At 33.9% G+C, this 20,475-nt stretch overlaps 1 protein-coding gene and 1 long non-coding RNA gene across 10 annotated transcripts in view; one reads left to right on the top strand and one right to left on the bottom strand.

The window, feature by feature from the left end:
- Positions 1 to 20,475, bottom strand: part of FUT8 (fucosyltransferase 8) — a 102,263-nt gene that overhangs the window by 59,395 nt on the left and 22,393 nt on the right. For 6 of the 7 annotated variants that reach the window (XM_083863676.1, XM_083863681.1, XM_083863682.1 and 3 more), the window contains one exon: positions 1,298 to 1,392. The gene's annotated coding sequence lies outside the window, so the exon portion shown is untranslated. Of the gene's footprint in view, positions 1 to 1,075; positions 1,193 to 1,297; positions 1,393 to 20,475 lie in introns of all 7 variants that reach the window. The other variant, XM_083863680.1, reaches the window with a different exon arrangement.
- LOC310910720 lies at positions 4,126 to 15,736 on the top strand. 3 transcript variants are annotated; one of them, XR_014590390.1, is made up of 4 exons: positions 4,126 to 4,236; positions 4,299 to 4,352; positions 13,326 to 13,424; positions 13,951 to 15,736. It is a non-coding gene; the product is annotated as an uncharacterized lncRNA (long non-coding RNA). The 3 variants fall into 3 exon arrangements; XR_014590389.1 differs by lacking the exon at positions 4,299 to 4,352; XR_014590391.1 differs by lacking the exon at positions 4,126 to 4,236 and having other exon boundaries at positions 4,244 to 4,352.

The raw sequence follows: 20,475 nt of genomic DNA, 5'->3' as shown, positions 1-20,475 counted from the left end.
AAAATTTGAAATGAAATGGAAGGCAGGGGACAAATATTCAGAATGACCAATTAGTAATCTTGTGCCAAATTTATTCTTCTTTTAGGAAGTCAATATTTACTGATGCAACCAAAATGAATCAACAGGATCAAAATTTAACACATAAAATACAAACTGAGAGAATATCAACAGCTCAAGACTTGTCGCATTTGCAACCAAAGCAGCATCAATAAATTCCCCAAAATGACTGATGATCAGTGAAGCATGACAGAAATCAGCAAATCAAAAAAGCTACTGCTTTTTTCAAGGTCTTAAGGTGGTGTGTAGCAGAAAAACTGAAGCTGAGAGAATAAATGCATTTCCCTCACAAGTCTAAGTTCAATCAGAATCATGTAGGAAAGTAATTAAGAAATGTATGCAATTATATCCTATAAGCCTCCTCCTCCATCAATGACCCCTAACTACCACAAATAACTGAGTTGTTATCAAAAATAATAATTTTTGACGCACTGAACAAGGTCTTAGTTCTTTCAACCCAAAATGATTTCTAATATTACTTTCTAGTTTATTATATTCCTTTACATTATCTCCTTGCTGTTCAAAATGGTACAAATTACCCAAGAAATTTCTGGATTTTTATCCTCTGGAAAAAAATTAAGAAAAAAACCAAAAACAAACTAAAAATGAAGCCGAAACAAATAAACAACACAAAACCAAAACCCACATACTTAGGAAATTTCACATCAATCATTAATGGAAATGATTCTACAAGAAAACCAAAAAAAAAGTGATTATAATAAATACAAACATTTGATGCAAAATTTTTGAAAAAGTAGAAAAGATTGAATCAAAATTTCTAGAAAAAGAAAACTGCAGGACAATTTCTAGTTATTTGTTTTTCCTGATCAACAGAACAGTTCATTGTTAAAACTTCCCATGATAGCTTATTTTATGCAATATGTTAGATTGGATTAAATTCCTTGTATTTAGTCTGTCACATGGTCACACTGGTGAAAGTGCAGCAAAAAGTGTCAGTGAAGTCTCCATCCCTGGAAGCTGGGCAAAGACTCAAGCAATGCACTCTAATCAACCCTACCTTGATCATTGGTGTCGGACTAGGAGATCCCCAAAGAAACTTTCCAAAGCCAGCTATGATGTGATTCCATGAAATAAAAGAACTCGTACAGCTTTTGGTGTGTAAAAACATGTTATTCTAAAAGGCATAGCACACAAATGTACAACGTATTTTATGGGTCACATAGACAGCAGTACATTTTAAAAAATCCTGACTTCATAACACATATGAAGAATGGCTTACCCTCTCCGTGACAGCAGGAAATAAACACAACTGCATCATGGAGGTTGGAGATTAACATGTAATTCCACTATTCCAGAGGTCAGTGAAATTAGTAACTGTTTGAAACAAAAAAAAAAAAAACAAAGTCCCTTTTATTTCACATTCTGTAAGAATAAGTTCCTTTTGATTTACTCTTTATCATAACAGTGAGAAAGAATCTAATTTTTTCTTTTAAAATATCACATTTTCTACTTGTTATTTAGCTAATCATGGATTATCTACAAAGATCAATCATTCAATCGGAACATTTTTAACTACTATCTTTTATTATATCTAGATTAGAGACAATGTGATCTAGCAACCAAAGAATTAAATCAAAGAATATTTTAGGCTCTGTATTGATTTAATGAGTAAATTTTACAAGTCAGTCTCAGCAGCCCCCATTTTCCCTTGTTAATATTTGCCAACTTCAAAATTATGTTTGAAGTTGATTCATTAATATTTACAGATACCATCAAATTTGCAGCTGAAAGATGTTATACATGTTGAATGAAAGATATAAATCTGCATAATCAATTAAAGCAGTTCAGCTATTTAGCAGTTTTGTCAAATAATTGTTTCCCCATCTCTAAACATTATTCCTTGCTCAAAATACCAGGCAAAACTTTGAAATGGGAAAAAAAAAATCCAAGATAGAATATTCACCCTTAATTTTAATTAAATTAATAGAATATTATTCAAATATTTTTATATCTTTTATCATTCATGTATTTTTATCATTTATAAAAATTATGACTACGTTAAGGAAACCTTGGAAATAATTTTCTTTTAATCAAAATTTTAAAAGTCACTAGAATAATCACTGGAGAAATCACAGATCTGGAGATTTGGAGAAAACAAACCACAAATAAATTGAACAGCTCTTTAAAAGTATTCCACAGCAAAAGAATACAACTTCCAAAATTTCAAGGAAATTCCTGCTATCTTCCAAAGAAACATAAGTTTTCTTCATTTAGTTCAAGGCTTAAAGGCACTGAACTAACTGTGAGCAAGTAGAAGCAACAGTACACTTAGAGTTGCAATGTGGGCAGAGAAAAACCTTGTAAAAATTTTCCCTGTTCTTCTTTCTTCCCTATTCACTGAGTTTGCAATACTTAAAGTGTTAATTATCCTAACTGTTATCCTAATAAATCTTGGCACCTTTTCAGTTAAAAAACATTTGGTTTCCTTTGAGGAGCTAATTACACAGAGAACACCTAAGGTGTACCACATAAAAATTATGGCAAACTCAGGGTCCTGTGCCCCTGTAGTTACTAAATTTATTTGTACTGGAGGAAAAAAAAACGCAAAACACACACACACACAATAACAAAAAACACAATGGAATTAAGTACTAATCCTACTTCAACTACATAGCTTCTGGTCAGAGCTAAAAACCAATCAAAACACCAATTTAGGTAATTTTTAGTATCAGAGGCCCAACATTCCTCAAAATTATGCTATGTGAACACCTAAAGGTTCAGTTATCACAAGAGCAGTGGCTCAGAGATGTCCGTACCCTCAGCACTCAGGGGCTTTTAAGCTAAAGCTATACATAGAACATTGACCTTGAAAGGTTTATCAGGAGTTAAGAATCTAATCAGAAGTAATTACTTTTCTAAACTAGATAAAAGAAACAACAGCACACCAACAGTAACAAATACAGTTTGAAAATAATAAGCGCTCTATATTAGACACAGTAACAAATATAAGTGCTCATGATTCTTGTAACATATTACATTTTAAAACTTCAAAAGTGATACAGTAATTTCTCTTTTTTTTAAAATTGATGTCATTTTGAACAAAAGAGAGAATTGTACCTCGAAAGAAAAAGAGCAGTGTACTGGTCAAATATATACAAGATTTTCTGTCAAACAGACAAAAACTTAGTGGTGATTCTTCTTTTAGAAAGATAAAAGAGTGAATTGCAGAAACAATGCACTCCTCCAAGGAAATTATATATATGGATATATATGGATAAAACAATCTTCACTTTTACAGTCCTTTTTAACTATTAAGATAATACATTAACCAGAAACACAGTGAAGTGAGAAGTTACTCTATTTAATCTGAACTAATGAAATGTCTTTGTAAAATAAAAATTGCCTCAGAAAATGAACAGAAGAATCACATGATAGTAAAGGTATACTTCTTCTTGTTGACTTACTGTATTGACTCCATACAATCCTATTCTAATATAATCACAGTCGATGAATAATAAAAATTGAAACCCCTCATTCTAACATTAAGCATGATTATCTTCCTCCACAGTAGTAAGTTAATAATCTACTGATAACCCTTGTAGAAGCCTCATTCCAAAAAAAAAAAAAAAAAAAAAAAAACAGAAAGAGAATTTTTGGAAGCAATGAATAAAAGAACAGACTGTGGAAGTTAGAAGGACATAACTTATGTGATAAAAAGAAAGAATTTGTGACATTGAATTGTTTCTTACACTTGCAAATAAAACACACAATGAAATCTGGGGATTAGGAGTTCCATGTAGATATATTTGGCTCATGAGGTAGGAAAAAGTAGTTCTAAATGTGTAAGTCCAAAACAGATAAAGGAAACAGCTACTGAAAAACATTATAATAATGACTTCATTAATGGATTCCAAATTGCTCATTCCCTTTTAACTGAAGCACCAAAAATGCTTTCAAAAATACACAATAGTTGAATCAAGAAGCTGAAGAGAAAAGGGATTTCTGCCCTGCATTAGTCATTTGAGAGTTAACAAACAGAAATGGTGCATTCCTTTCTTAACAAAACTTAATAGAAGATTTGCCTCCTGTTTCAGGGCTCATCTGGGACCAAAGTACAGCTCCCTCTTCTTGGGGAAAGTGCAGCTCCCTATCTGTAGAATATGGATAACTTGGGAAAGGAACAGAGAGGGAGAAAAAAAAACAATGGACAACCTTAAGGTAATATTTGACTTTTTCATTCTTGTTTCTGCTGAAGCGCTCCACTAAATTTTCTTTTCCAGTTGCCTCCCCGTGTCATTCCTTAATGGCTGCAAACATCAGAAGCAAGATCAGAGGTAAGATCTTTCCTCCTTTGGCTGGCATCAAAGCAACATGAAAAAATCTAATAACCAGGAAACTTAACATCAGTCTGTCCACAACTCAGCTGGATGTTTATAAATCAAGATGAAAAACAGGCAGATGAGAGAGCTGCTGAGTTTGTAATAGTTATGCAAAAATGCATGACACTTGGCAGCCATAAGAAAACCGAAGTGATATTTGCAACCAGGAGGTTTTGCAAAATCAAAGCATAGTGAAAGCTATATGGTATTCAGATGCTGGGGGAAAAAAAAAGTCACAGAACTGAGCTAAAATACTTTCTTCTTATATATGGCAGGCTTGGAGACTGGGTGATTTGACAGAAATGCCAGAATACAGTTTTGAGTGGGCCACATCAGGGAAAGAATGTCAAATGGGATCATTAACTAAATAATCAGACTTGCTTTCTATCACCATTTTCTAGTTCAGATTGAACAATGTTTTATGCAGTAGTTTTATTAGAGCAAGACAAATTTTACTGAGACTGCAAACAGTAATATTGCTGTATGATAAAGAAGTATCTGCCTCAACTTTAATTCCATTCAGCCAAAATACGCAAATCTTAATTTGTAAAAATTTCCCTTGGCACTCCAGTTTGTTTTTTTTTTACTTGGGATACAGAACTTTACACATTAAAAAACATTTAAAAAAGGTACCTAGTGTGCTAATTCAAGCATAGGAAACAATTTACTTGCATTAGCATATAGGTTCATGCTGTCTAATTCACACTGGTTTAGAGCTTTTGTAGAGCTCCATGGCACCAAAAATTGATTGCTTTCTGCATGTGATCCTCACTATCACCATGATTCAAGGGTACCACTGATCTAAGATCTATCCATTTGTTTAAAAGTGAAGGAACTGAACAACTCAAAGCCCTCTGCACAATAGTAAGGCTATGAATAAAATAGAGCTGTGAAGTTGCAAGTCAAAACTTCACATAATGCTGCCAATGCCTTTTCCTCTCAAAATTGGTGTGACACATTATTAAGGAAAAATGACAGGTGAGTTTAAAACGTACTGAGTTTAAAACACCTTTGACAGTATTAGCTTCTTGCTTAGCTCCTTTTATGTCCTTTTAAACTTAATACTTTAAGTTTACACTGTTAATCAGAACTTCCCCATTTTTATTTATAAAAGCTATCGCTAATGCATAAATTTGCTGTCAAACCATGGCAAGTGTTAGCAAATATCAGCTTTAATGAATGAGCTATTTTTTTTATATGTAAGATGGGATTTTTGTGTCTATGTGCCCAGATATATATAACTTTTTCTACAGCAATTAAAGCAAGCTTGGTGTTTTTTTTACCAAAGAATACTTTATTTTATTAGCTAAAAATTCTAAAAATAAGATTTTAGATTAATTTTCCATATGAAATCTGTAATTATTAAAGCAATATAATACTTCACAGTAACAAAGGACTTAAAAGCTCAATTTTCTTATGTTCACAAAGATAATTCTAGTGAAATCCCATTCAAGTATTTCAGACTGATAATAAGTAACAAAATGCAGGATTTGAAAGCACTGTTTGAATCAATTTGGAAGTCAAGTACTTATAGGAAAAACCTAAAATCATATTATCCTTACTGTTTCCTAAGCAAACCTACATAGCAACACAGCCATTTACCTCACAGAATAATTGTGTATAAACTTATTATTTGGAAGAAAAGCAGTGTTTTCCTTTGTGGTGAACACATTATAATGAGGATGTGATTGTGCCAGTGGCTCCAATGTTTAGCTGTTCTCCAGTAATATCTCACAATTCCTTAACTTACAAGTTAGGCTTTTTCCACCTACTCTTTTATAACAGGTATTACATTCTTGTTCCTATTTTCAGTGTTGGTTTTTTCAAGCCCTTCAGCTTCCTTCATTTCTGAATAGCTCAGGCTAATTTTAGCAATATTAACAAGAAAAAATCAAGGATGCCCATTATTCCCTATACTGGAATTGAAAAGAGCTCTCCATGGTTCTGAGCTGTCTCCTGCAAGAGTCACACACACTCCACAAACTCTTTTTTATTCAAGAGTCTGGCTAAGGCCCAAACACAGATAGTAGGCTTTTGGTTTATAAATCTTTGTATTCTTTTTAAAGCAAGCAACCCTCCTTTAGCAAACTGAGTCTCAGGACAGAATCTCCTAGTAACTTAAAGGAGAGTCTGGATGGCATTTAGAGTTCAGTTCAGAAAGAGGAGCATAAAGGATCTACATCTCTAGCCCCTAAATTACTCACAAATTAAAAAGCAACAATGAAAGAAGAAAATCAGCCTGCTACCCAACTTGAAAATTGAAGACTATAACAAATGGCAGCAGAAGATTAGAGGGCAGAGGCTACCTCGTCATGCTGCACTATACATGTGATTATTTATGTTGAGGTAGGTAAGTGAGGACCTTTAGAAGTGAAACACTGGTTTCTGAAGTTGGTTTTGCTAAAATCAAAATATTCTAGACAGATAAGTAAAATCATACAATCACTGAAGTTTTTAAGTTGGAAAAGACCTCTAAGATCATGCAGTCCAACAATTAATCCAGCATTGCCAAGTCCACACCAAACCACATCCCAAAGTGCCACATCTACACTGAACAAAAATTTTAATAATTTCAGCACTCTGGGCTCACAAGTCAAGGCAGTCTCAAGAAAATTTTTAGAAAAGAAATGGTCCCATAAGTAGATGATACCAACATCCTTCTTATGCGGAGACTAACAGGGATTCTAAAGGATAAAAGACAGGTTATACAATAATGTATAAAATATCACCCATATAAGATAACAAGCTGTTTAATACTAGTGAGTGCTCTGTGGTGAAGTGACTGCTGAGTATAAAGATAGAATTTAAAAAAAACTAGATAGCCTTTTAGAAAATGTTGGAAAGGAGCTGGTCACTTCAAGTCCACAATCACTTCCAGTAACAACATCAGAAGCAGCAAAAAGTCTTTGGAGTACAATTTTTAACATTTAATTTACAATCTAAAAAATTTGTATTTTTTTAATAAAAATAAAATATCAAAATAAAATTACCAAGTATAAAATATCAATGACCAAGTTTTTGCTCCCTGTGACACAAATAAACCAAGCAGAGAAGTGGTGATGAAACTTAATTGGAAAATACGAAATTGACAGCCTACAGAAGTTTTGAGAAGCCAATTCTTACATGTATAAAAGCTGTATCAAATATTTTTAAAGCACAATGGAAGTGAAAGACTTGACATAGATTCCATAAGTGCAAATTACGTTTGAGTTGATTATTACAGCACATTGAATACAAGACCACAGCAGGAAAGTTAAATTAAATAAATGTATTAGTAGTTAACAGAAGGAATTCTATTCAATGCCTACATTGAAATCTTTATTCACAAAGAAGATGACAGAAGAATTTTTGCAGCTAGGAAACTACTATACTCATCAGAAACAATAAGCACATCAATTAATACCAGATACCGGGAAATAAAGAACATTGTTTTTGTAAGGGATGTCATGCCTCAGAAGGTGACTAAGTTTTATAAACTAAATTAGGGTGGAATTAGGGAGAGCTAGTTGATGTAGAATATTAGGATTTTCAGAAGGCACTTCTAGATTGTGAAATTCACTGTAATTAAAATGTTTTAGTTTAAAGAATTTGATATGTTAAAGAAAGCAGACTTAAATATTTTTTTCTACAAAAGTCCATCCATGGATACAATACTGCATCTGTCTTGGAAGAATCCAAGTCCTGGAAGTTCAGAAAGTAACCTAGAAGAGTCATGGCTGCTTGCTTCCACTTCTACAGATAACTACTGCTGACATTTGAGTAGGACAGGGAGGCTTTTCAAACAAAAGCTCAGATCACATTAATTTAAACATGACTACTTCTGACTGGATCTTATGTAGGTATGGTCATTACTGAACATCTTTTCAGTAAATGAAGGAAAAAGGTGAAGAAAATTGCAACAAAATACAGTAAATGAACAGTGCCATGGAACTCAGCCCATTCTGATAGAGCTTCGATTTTGTTCTTAAGAGTCTTCAAGACACCTAATATAATAAACTTGAACTTCTGAAGCACCAGAGCTAGGGAGAACACCTTTACTGCAAGAATTTCAAAAGCAATTATTTGGGAGTTGGCTGGAATGACATGATGCATGTGTACGCATTTGGAAGTAGGTAGCAAGAGTTAAATTCTGCAGATACACAGCAAACCCACACTGCTAGAGAATTTAGGGAAAACTTTTTCAAAACTAAGCCTTACCATGTCAATGTTAATACAGATTAAATATATAATAAAGAAAATAAATTCTACTTTTAAGATTGCTTTATCTCACACCCTTCTTCTTATGAAAAGTAGCAGTAAAGCATAGAAAGAAAGAAGTCACAATATGTGACCAGTCATGTGAAACAAAGGAAGATGAAATAACACAAGCATTTGTACAAAAGAAATGTTATGAAAGATGCTTGGATGGTAAACTAAAACATGAAGCTTAACATTTTACCTGTAGTTTATATAACAATCAGTATTGGAGCTAGAGGAAACAAACCTATTACATTCTGTCTGTAACTTTGTTCTAATCAGAGAGCTTTCCATCCCTCATAACAAATCAATTAAAAACTCCCAACAATAAGTTTTGTAAATGCAGTAATTACTATGTTCTTCTCCAAACTAACAGGGCATTATTAGTACAAATACAGTTAAAGGCTCCAAAAAGGAGTCTATTAGGAAAACAAGATCAAAGAAATTTTGTAATTGTATGTGATTTTTATATCCTAATGAAATCTGTGCATGTGAACACTTTGTATTCATGTTTTAATATAAGAACCTCATCATTTCATCTGTATATGTACTAGTTAAAACACAGGCAGACTGCACTTTTCAGAACAGTGTAATAAATAAAAGTGCTCCCAGGGTGTCACGTACTGCTGCTGGGATAATTAAGTCCTGTATTCAAAGGACTTACTGTTCCTGCTTTGCACCCCTAACTTAGATCCTGATCCTGCAACCAGCATTCACAGAAGCATCCACACACATCCAAAGTGTCAGCTGCAATCAATACAGAAGAATTCTCAGAAACAAAACAGAACCTCATACTACCTATGTAATTTCACACATTTTCCTTTTCTAAAAGTTGGTCTGAACTATTTCTTATCTTTTCAGAACAACATCCAATCATCAATTTGGAGGAAAAGTATTAATTTTTTCCTTTTTTTATTTACATCCATTTCTGTAACTGATGTCAAATAAATTAACTATTTACTAAGTACAATTACTGTGTATAAGGCAGAAAAGCCCAAGAAATACCAACATTGCATTCTCCAATATTGCATCCCAATAGTCCCAGACCCGTTTTCTTGCCACATTATATAGAAGAAAAAAATTAGATTGCCAAAACAGTAAAATCCAGAGGCTTCATTTCAAATGTACGAAATCACAAAGCATTGCATTTCGAGTCAGTCAGAGGGAAAAAAAAGTACATTTAGATAATACTAAAACATGTTCAAAGTTCAGGGAACGCTATGTTTTAAATTCTAAAAATTCTTTATCTTCACTATTCATATATCCCAAAAGTGTAGTACATGGGGAAACAAGAACTGAAAATTGGACAAATAACACTGATAAAGTGGTAACTGATCTTCTCCCTGCACTCCACCCATCACTACACATAACGAGCACTGAGATTCTTTCTTCAGAACAGATTCCTTATGCTCACTTGAACTTTTCAGATACATCAGCTCTCCAGCAGCTTTTGTCTGCTACATATACATATGCTTTCATAGAGACTGAATCAAACAGCAACCAAAATTCTCACTGCATTTGACAATCTGTAAACGATTGTAAATTTTAACCTGTAAAATTCAACCTGTATTTTACAGATTTAAAATTTGCAATGCAACATGTATTTTACAATCTTCTTTTTCTCAACCTCTGTAACTTGCAAACATCCAATTGTTTGCAAAGACATGAGAATCAAAATATCATTACAGTATTTCAGATGCAATTCTAATTGTCTCCTCTACTCACAGCTATTTTATATTTGATATAAACCTAAATAATCTTGGACCACATAACTTGCTGTTTTCAGATTTTTCATAAAAGCACCAACTTGAAATGTAATACTAATAGGAAGACATTGGTGTCTGTTTTTTGAGATGCTGAGCAATAATAATAACATTACCTGAGGCTGAAAATGTTATGATAACTGGTTCTTCTGAAAAACAGTTTTATGGTCTGTTCAGCCACCTTTTGAAGTGCTGATTAATTCCCCATAAATGAATTCAAGACTGTTAGTAGCTGCCACTACACTTATTTGGAGAAAAATCTTAGCCTTTATGAAGTTAAATAGCTTGTATGGCAGAAGGAATATTCAAGTTGCATTTCTTTCAGAAGATGTGCAAAAATATTGCAATAACATTTCTCCTTTTTAACTTCAGAACAAAACAAAGTAATAAATTCCTTCAATAAACTATAACGTCACAGTTAAACAAGAATGTTGTGCTTTTTATTTTCACCTAGAGCAGCATCACTAATTCCTGCTGTCATTGCTATCTTCACTACCAAAGTGTTTCTTCAACACAAGTGAATAAGTATTTTGCTATGATCAATATAATTCTTTAGCAGTTTAAAATATTTACAGGTATGGTGGCAAGATGTAGTACTTCACAATATAACCATCACTTTTCTGAAGGATAGTGGTGATGGACACCAGTTTCCTTATATCAGGAGGTTAAAACTGATGTAAAGATTCTTAAATAAATGAAACTAACAAAATAGCTACCAGAATATGATGGCAAGGTGAATTTTGCTATCCACTTACTAAACACATTTCAAATCAATATTAAAGACAGCAATATTGAGAGAAAGACAGTTAAGAGTAACCAGACACTAATCAAAAAATTAATGCAGTATCACAACATCCTACTACTGTACGAGCCCAGGATGTGTTTATTGGCTAAATTAGCTAATTTTCAGAATCTTATTTTCAAATACCAGATATGTAGTAAAATATCTTCGTTGTCTTTGGAAAAATGATGGAATGATAGGCATATAATTTATACATTTACTCATTATTTCACAGAAATATAAAACATTACAAAAAGGTTCCCTAATGACATATAAAAAGAACCACTACTTCCTACTTTTATACAACATCACTTATAAATAGTCTAAATATTTATTGATTGATTTCATAAGACTTCCCCAGAAAAAACTCTCGATACAACAACTGATAGAAGAAAAATTTCATACACTCTGTTTATACCACTGTAATTTACACAGCTGGTGCAAGAGATAAATAAGTAATTTAGATCCAAAAATGAGCATGGAGATGTTTATTCATTTCAGTCATACACAAGAAGTTAAGCTTTTTAAAAGCACGCATGGAATAGAATACGTGTTTTAAATATTCTAGTAGTATATTCTTTTTTACGGCAATGATGGTAGATGAATGTCTAAGACAGCATCAGGTGATCAAAAATTCAACACTGGTACTTTAAAAAACCACATGACCCTAATTTGCTTTAAATGGATCCATTACTACACACACTGTACTGAGTAACACGTATCATATAGTCATATGTTCACAGAAATGAAAAATTTTTTTTCATTACCCAACCATAGGAAGATTTCTTCCTAAATCTCAATATGTAGTCACTTCTAACTTCCTTCACTCCCTATTTATATTAGAGAAGCACACACACAAAATAAGAATTAAAATGAAAACATTATGCCAAGATTATTTGGTTGTAAATACAATGCTGAAGTTTCCTATATAGGTTCTATCCAGGAAAGCTCAAGAGACTCTGTTTTCCAGACAATTTATCCTTGTGATGAAGTACACATGACCCCAGCACAGGCCCTTGAGCAGGATAAGATGAAAGCTTGTATTAGACTGTTACCATTATGAAAATAACCATATATTCTGGTGTTTTTTTATTCCATTATGGCATTACAAATTCACAAAAAAACCCTGTTTCTCTTTTCTCCCTGAAATTTCATTTTTCTAAAAGCAATTGTTGAAAAGCCTTGCCAAAAACAGGCAGTTTAATCATAGTTTGTTGATCAGGTCACCTCTACATTGGCTCTTCTTCAACACACCATACTGGAACACATATCAAATAACTCTTTTCATGGTTGTGTTTTACAGGAGTTAAACTTAAGACATCTTTTACCTCAAAGACCACCTTTGGAATTCTTGTAAAATAAGGTTAAAGAGAACCTTCTAGTTTCTTGGTGTCAAGACCAATATAAGCAACAGCTACACAAGGAAGCCAGTTCTATATATAGAATTAATAGGCTCTGATCCTAGCACAGAAATATAATCAATAAGATGAAGGTATATGAGAGAGTCACACTTATTGGAGCAATGTGGGCCATCATTTTGCAATCCTGTAGAAAAAGGTTTTTGACATGCAACAGAGACTTTTGGAACAGCTTGGCTACAAGTTTTGGTTTGGTTTTTGGGGATTTTTTTTTTGTTGTTGTTGGTTTGGTTTTCTGGTTTTGGGGTTTTTTTTCTTTTTTGTTAGTTTGATTGTTTTTTGGTTTGGGACATTTTAATGTTTTAAGCATTGAGCTGACTATTCTCTTCTGCACCATTCTCTCAGATTTTCTCTGCTTGACCAAGAAAATTATAGATCAAACACACTGAATGTTAGGATTCCAATAAAAAGACAAGAAACAGGACACAGCAATACAATCTCACACCGCCAAAACATTCTTAATGTACAGTTCTGAGCTTTCTAGAAATGAGAATCATTATTTTAAAATGTCTGAGGAGACTTACGAACAAGAAAATGGGGGAATGGAATCAATTTTTAACTAGTTCATCCAAATCACCCCAAAAATAATATATTTGATATTTTAATAAAACCAAAACATTTATTAATTATTTGGTTGTTAGCTTGCTATGAAATAATTTGTCTTCCCTGTTTGCTTAGGAAAAATGCATTTGTGTATTTCTTTCCTTAATCTTGTCTAATTAAATGACAGGTGGAGAAAGGTAAAAACAGGCTCACAGGCAAAAAAATCTAGAACCCTCTCCACAATTTGACTGCATGAACTGGGCCAGAGGAACAGAGCAAAAAAAAGGTAAATATCTTCTTGCTTTGAAGAACATTGAACACTCTGAGAAACAGAAATGAGAAATTTAGCAGCTGAAGAAAGATAATCAATTCATAAACACAACAATCATTCGAGATGAAAGAAACACTTGATTACTCATCATAACAGGGCAGGAATTAGACCAAAAAAAGTTACATCCTTAAGCAGAGTACCAGAATAAATTACATTTTAGAAAAAGTACTGTAGATGTGAACAAAACAGAAAAAAACATTTCTTCATACTATGACAGCTAAAAAGGGCATAGATAAAAATTCTTTTAAAAATTCTTTTCTGTGTGCATATGGATACATAACATGCTCCTGACATCTCTGAAGAAATGGCACAGATTAAAATACCATAGAAATACAAGATAGCAACAGAAATAGTTGTCAATGACTTAGTGAGCAACTACATGGAAAGAGCACATACATGCACATGGGTACTGAATTTCATCAAAGCTCTGTTTATTTTCTGTATCAAGCTATCAATTAATTTTTCTGATGCTTCTTTACAGAAGAGATTTGAGTCTCACTGCACAGAGATCTGGAGAAAACCCATAGATTTTTAGGAAATCACACAAAACCTACTCATATTTGGCATGCACCAAGAAATACCCCATTCTCTCTGCCATCAACTCCATCTCTAGATGATGTTTACAACAGTTACAGTTACTAAATTATGAAAAAGTTGATCCAAAAGAATAAATGAAAAGCAGGTGATAAGCAATCCTTTGACAGAAGATAAATGGAAAAACCCTCAAGTTCTGCCAAATTCAAGGGATTGCAGAGTTCAAGACTGAAAGATCAGTGCTCCAAAAAGAAGAAAAAAGCAGAATGAGAGGTGGAAAGCTTATGTTATTAAGATACTTTCTGAAGCCAATGCATGAACTACATTCCACTGATTTTCTGAACAGAGCTCAAGTTTTCCTTTCTCTTGACCTTGCTTCAAGCTATGCTTCCTCCTCTAGTGAGACAACAAAACATTAGCCCACTCTAATATATGTTGCCGTAAAATTCTCCCAAACTCAGAGATTATTTTTCATAGGTGTCACATCCTAATAACACTCTCTGGGGTACAATACTGCTATAGGACTAAAGAGACAAAACTAAATATAAGCTGCTAGCTGAAAAATCTAGGGATTGGTGGAACACTTCTGATTTAGTGACCTCTGACTCCAAGTGTATGCTTTAAAACAGTACTAGTTTTCAGAAATATACCGTTTCAAATAAACTATGTAGCACTGATGTAGAATGAATATTCACTTTTCAGTTTTTGCAAAATAACTTCCAAAAATATCCACATTAATTTTTCCCATCCAATGGAGCTTAGTAATTCATATTCACCATACAGATCATTTTACATCAGAACGTATTTTAAGAAATACACATTAGTTAACAGCAACAATTATTAACTGAAAACAGAGATTCCAGGTATATGTAAATTAGTTTTCTGGAATATCTGGAACACTAGGACAGAACATTACAAAATAATAATAAAACATGTAGATCAGCAAACTGAACACAACTAGATGAATTGTTTGAATGGAATCAGTGGGACAAAATTAGTGCAGTGCAAGCATTTCTAATGTGAATGTTAATTTAAAATAGAAATAGTTTAGTAACAGAAAAATACAAATATAATAAAACATTTTTAGCAAAATAACTTAAGAACCTATTCTAATAGTATTGCTACACTAGAAAAAGTTTTATTCCCTTTATTCCAGAAAGCATTAATTGTCATACTGCTGCTAAGAGGGGTCTCAGCACACACACACTTGTTTTTGTAAATATTCTGGTCCCTGTTCCCAAGATCTTGTAACCACAGAAAGGTGCATAATACAGCTGACATTCCAGAGCCTTCTTTATCGCTGACTATGATTAATGAACTGTTTCACAATGCTCTGTGGGATGCTAATCACAGCATTCAGGAAATTATGAGGACTCAAGAGTCCACTTCCCACAACTTCATTAGTGGCTTTTTAGTGTACCCTTTATAAAATACATGTGGCTCATCGCACCAGTTTTCATTCAGCCACTCTCCAGAAGACACATGAATTCTTCTCAGAGGAGTGTTATGAACATGTAACAATAACATACATAATTTTTCCGTATTTGTTTGACTTCAGCAAGCACCAAAACACACTGAAATGAAAAGATAATTAAGAAGAAAGGATGCATGACACAGATGGTGCACAAAAACCATCAACTGCTTTAAGTATTCACTGACCACCTGCAGAGTGCTGAGTGGTGCTTTCAGGTTTGTGAGAAAAGCACTGAGTTGTAAGTTCATTCACTCTTACACTTACAGGACTATCAGCAATCTCCTCACACCCTTCAGACCATGTTCGTGCCAAACACAACTGTGCGTAACTCTGCAACACAGTCAAAGTCCTTGGACAATGCTGCGAAATGGAAGGATTGCCCTCCAGAAGTTTGCAATTCCAGACTACCCCCCTCTTGAAGGGAAATATAAAGAAAATAGTTATTCTCATACATTTAGAGATGCTAAAAACATGACCTTTGCCCAGCAAAGTAACATGCAGGAAAAAGCACACTTCAAGACCAGGGAATTTCTACACCGTGATGAATCAAGAGGAGAGAGACACACACAGGTGTTCTGCCCTCCTAAGCCAATCTGAGGCACACAGGGGAAAAGAGTACTTTTCCATGGTTAAAAAGAAAAATAATAATACCACAAATATTAATATGGTTGGGAAGGAAGGTGCAAAAAGCAGTCTGTTAAAAATGGAACTTTGTGAAAACATTAGCATATTTCCTGGAAAGGAACATGTTCAGTGGCAGAATTGCAAAGTCGACATTCATTGAGAAGGATTCTACCATTAGCTCGACAGGTGAAAAATCTATACACCATATAGAAAGGAGAAAGGAATAATACAACTACTGCATAAGAAGATGCAACATGATGCCTGAAAATGCATTTGGCTGGCAGAAAAGGAGCTGGAAATGCCTTGAAACAAGGATGGATTTCACAGCTTTATATTCCTGTTGTTTTGACACATTGTATTTTACACAGTACTTGTGAAAAATGTTACCAGTAACATGCTGACTTGGGTAAGGGTATATTAATATCCTGCTCCCCCAGAGGCGAATATGGACTGGGATTTGCACCAGGAATTGAACTGGAATTCCTCTGTAGTAGTCTGTAGTTATCTATGTTTCCTGAGCCACAACATTAGGTCTCAGCTCCCTGTGCAAGACCAATGGCAATCCTTGTTTTCTTTCCATCTAATAATGTGTATATTCTACTATACTGTCCTGTTGCACTCTAATACATCATGACTACCATCTTTACTTTGTGATCCAATGATCATACATTTTCTCCTATTTCTTGCATCAGCACCACACATATTCTCCAAGAAAAGGCACATTTTACTAAAACCATCCATGAGATTCAAACATTAAAAGAAAGAATGAGAGAGAACAAATGATTTCCAGACAAATTGCTCAAGTACTTAGTTACCAAACCTCTGTTTTCAGCTCTCACCAATGCTTTTTCATATAGGATTAAAGTTCAAATCTTCAAAACTTCTCAAATAACACTTCAACAGAACAAGCTTCTTAAATGAAGAAGAACACTTTCCCAGAACCTGCTTTTTTACACTCTCTTTTAAAACTCTTAAGACTATTTCTGATTAATCTTGGGAACCCTAAACTAGCCATTATACACTCACCACAGTCCATTAATATTGTATACACAGCAGTTAACATCTCCTCCCCTACATTCCTTCTACTGGGTGTGTTATTCAAAACCATTGTCTCTAATTGATAAGTGCAATCTACCATTGGTCTCTAGACCTGGAATCACACATTTGGCTCTATCCAAATACTTTCCAGTTCAACTTGCCAAGCAATTTAACAGTTAGTGATCTCTTTCTATCAAACTTAGACATTTATTAGAAGCAATGTATTCTTCCCAAGAGCTAAAGCAAATGACCAAGAACCTCCTGCCATGTAGCAATGAGGGAGCCTTCCTTAGAGTTTGAAAGTTCCCTCCTTACTGACAGGTTTTTTGATTCATTAACCAATTTTAATACAGTTAACATGAGTTACAGCAAATATGCTTAGGCAAAATCAATCTAATTAAAAGACAGTATCATTAGGATCAGTTTCAAGTGAATCACCCTATAATTAACCTCTGTCTTGATTAGGTTTTTTTCCTCATACTGACAAGCATCTAATTTTTCTCATTCCCCTTAGACTTGGCTTATTTCAACATTTATTTAAGAACAAATGAAGTAACAAAAAAACCCCACTAAGACTGAGGTGCAAAAACAATTAAATGAAGTTTCCTATGCTAACAGGATCTGCCAATTTCAGAAGTGTTTATTAACCACTATTTAATATAATCCAAACAATAAAGAAGTACTGAATTATCAGTGTAGTACAATTACATCATTTTAAAAAGAGCAAAGCCAAAACAACTGCAGAATATTTCTATACTGTAGAATCTGCCTTGACATTTATCCACATCTTGTTCTCCCAGTGACAACTACAATTTCTTTCACTTAGCAACAGAACGTGCAAGACTATCTCCTCCTCTATCATTTCATCTAAAAATGATAATGTTAAATAAAAATTTCTAACTCACAGATACATTTGTCACACCTACAATATCTCTCTGTATTTCATACTAAAAACAAGATTTTAAAAACCCTGTGATGTACACCCTCACCTATTTAACTGAAAGAACTTGTGAAGCAGGAAACTTCTTGCCTGGCTATTTCCTCTGATCTTGTCCCTTTAAACAATGTGCCAACACAAAAGTTTAGTTTTGTGTAACAGACTAACCCTAGACATTTTTAAAGGTACAGACTACCAGTGGTATCTGAAATTTGGCTTTTCAGATGCTGTAAAAATAATAATAATTTAAAGCCAAATAATATCCACCAGTTATCATGCCTAGGTTTTTTTCCAAATTTTCAGTTGATGTTTTAGATTTGGACTATTTAAGTTTAAACTTAGATGCATTTGAGATGAAATGTTATTTGGTCCATTGGAAGTATTTAAGCTAAAAAATTTTTGAAATAAAAACCACTGCAATATGCAGAAAGAGATCCTGCACTTCTTCTCAGCACCTTTTGCAAAAAGCTGTTCTCCCTATGCTTCATTCACAAAAGAGATAGACAATTAAGCAGGGAAAAAATTTTGCTCCTTAATCAGCCTCTTATTATTTCAACCTCTCCTCACAGATCTTGGATCAAGCATTATATTTTCAATATTATTTTCTTCTGGACTCTCCAATTTAGCAAGATAATTTTGATTTCTTTGCTTGCTTTAAGGGTACAGTTCCAAATTGGATACAATGACCTAGTTGACTCCTTTTCTATCCTAGGTTGTGCAGAGAGATTTACATCACTTTTACAGTGCTGAATGACAGCACTTTCATTTACTCATCGTGGTGTGATGTTATATTCTCAGAACTACTTTTTGTGCATGATACCCTCAATTTAAGGTCAGCTCTTAACCCTCAATCTCTCTCTTCAGAACTCTCAGCCATTCCTTATCCTGGAATCGTCTGTTCTCTTTTCCTTTAATTTAAAAGCAGTATTTTAAGTTTGCCCTTAAACGGCTTGAAACCCATTTTTCCCTGCTCATTCTAATTTCTGGCTTCATGTTAAATTCTCCTCCAGTCTTCCAACCTCTCCACAGTGTCTCAGCCTTGTATCATTTTTCACTGCAGTAAACGTGTGTCAATGGATCCATTAGCATCCTCTTTTCTTGAAAAGAAAAACATAAAAGACTGTTGTTTGTGCTGCTGCATCAGAAATGACTTATCTAGAACACTTTTAACAAAGAATAGAGTTCAGAGAGACAGAGGAGCAGGAAGCAATCTTTCAAAGAAGAATCCAAGCTAAATGCCTACCAGGATAGAAGAGCACACTGAAGCCAAGTGTTAGAACAAGAAACAGACTTTGCTGATCCTCAGGCAAGAGGGAAAGTAGCAAGTAAGATCACAGACACTCCAGAACCTAAGAGAGACAGTCCTGATAAAATGGCAGTTGCCAAATCAGCAACTTATCCTCCTGAAAAGGTATTTTCCAACAAGAATCATACACTGATCCATTTAGATATGTAGAAACAGAGAATATCTATCCGAGACTTTAGGTGCCCGTACAATAAATAAAACTCAAGATATACAGGCCTTTTCCAGAGATTAGTTTATCTTGAAAAGCCTATCACAGATTAATCTAACTTACAGAATATCCAAGAAAGGATAAGAAAGTGTTTTAGAATGCAATAAAAAACATTGATTTGATCTTTATTTCTCAACAAACTACAGAACAGCAGTTCATAGATGGAATGGATTAGACTAAGTGTGAAACATGACTTGGGAAAAAAAAAAAAAAAAAAAAAAAAAAGGAAAGGCTACCATGGAAACATTTTTATATCTGAAAAGAATCAGGAAAAAATATTAAATAAGTATATGGACGGTAATACAGTTTTCCCAAGCCAGACTGTGATAGCAGAAAATAATTCCAAATACAGCTTGTTACAAAATGTGACCAGAAGCAGGAATCCAACACAATCCATGGATTGCACAATCAAGGAATACAGGAAAGATATCACCTTCACTATAGTGCTCAGTTACTTGTCTCAACCCACCAGCACTACCTAGATCTTACCTAGACACCTAGCCCAAACCAGCTTTCCTCTACTGCTCAACTTCCCTCAGTAGTTGAGCAATGCATGTATCAAACCACTGGCTTAACTATAGCTCCAGGCACTGCAGTTTATAGACCTGCACAAATCCTTTTAATTACCCTCCCACACAAACTAAACAGAAAAGGCAAGAAGAGGTTTCATGCACTTCTCAACCACTGTGCCTCATTCTTGCTAAAGGAGGGAACAGGTCTCTGCTAAAGACAGTCATCACCACAGCTTCCAGAAAAATCAAGTTAGTGTGAACACTGAACAACAGGAAGTACAAAAGTAAGTAATTACATATGCATTCATGCCTGCAAGCAGGCTTTCACAGAGAAACAAACTTTAATTTACAAAACTTCAAATCAAGATACAAA

Source organism: Zosterops lateralis (assembly GCF_965231275.1).
Source record: "Zosterops lateralis genome assembly, chromosome: 6".
Lineage (NCBI taxonomy): Eukaryota > Metazoa > Chordata > Aves > Passeriformes > Zosteropidae > Zosterops > Zosterops lateralis.
Note: the sequence above shows the minus strand (reverse complement) of the source record. Positions and strands in the feature narration are given on the sequence as shown.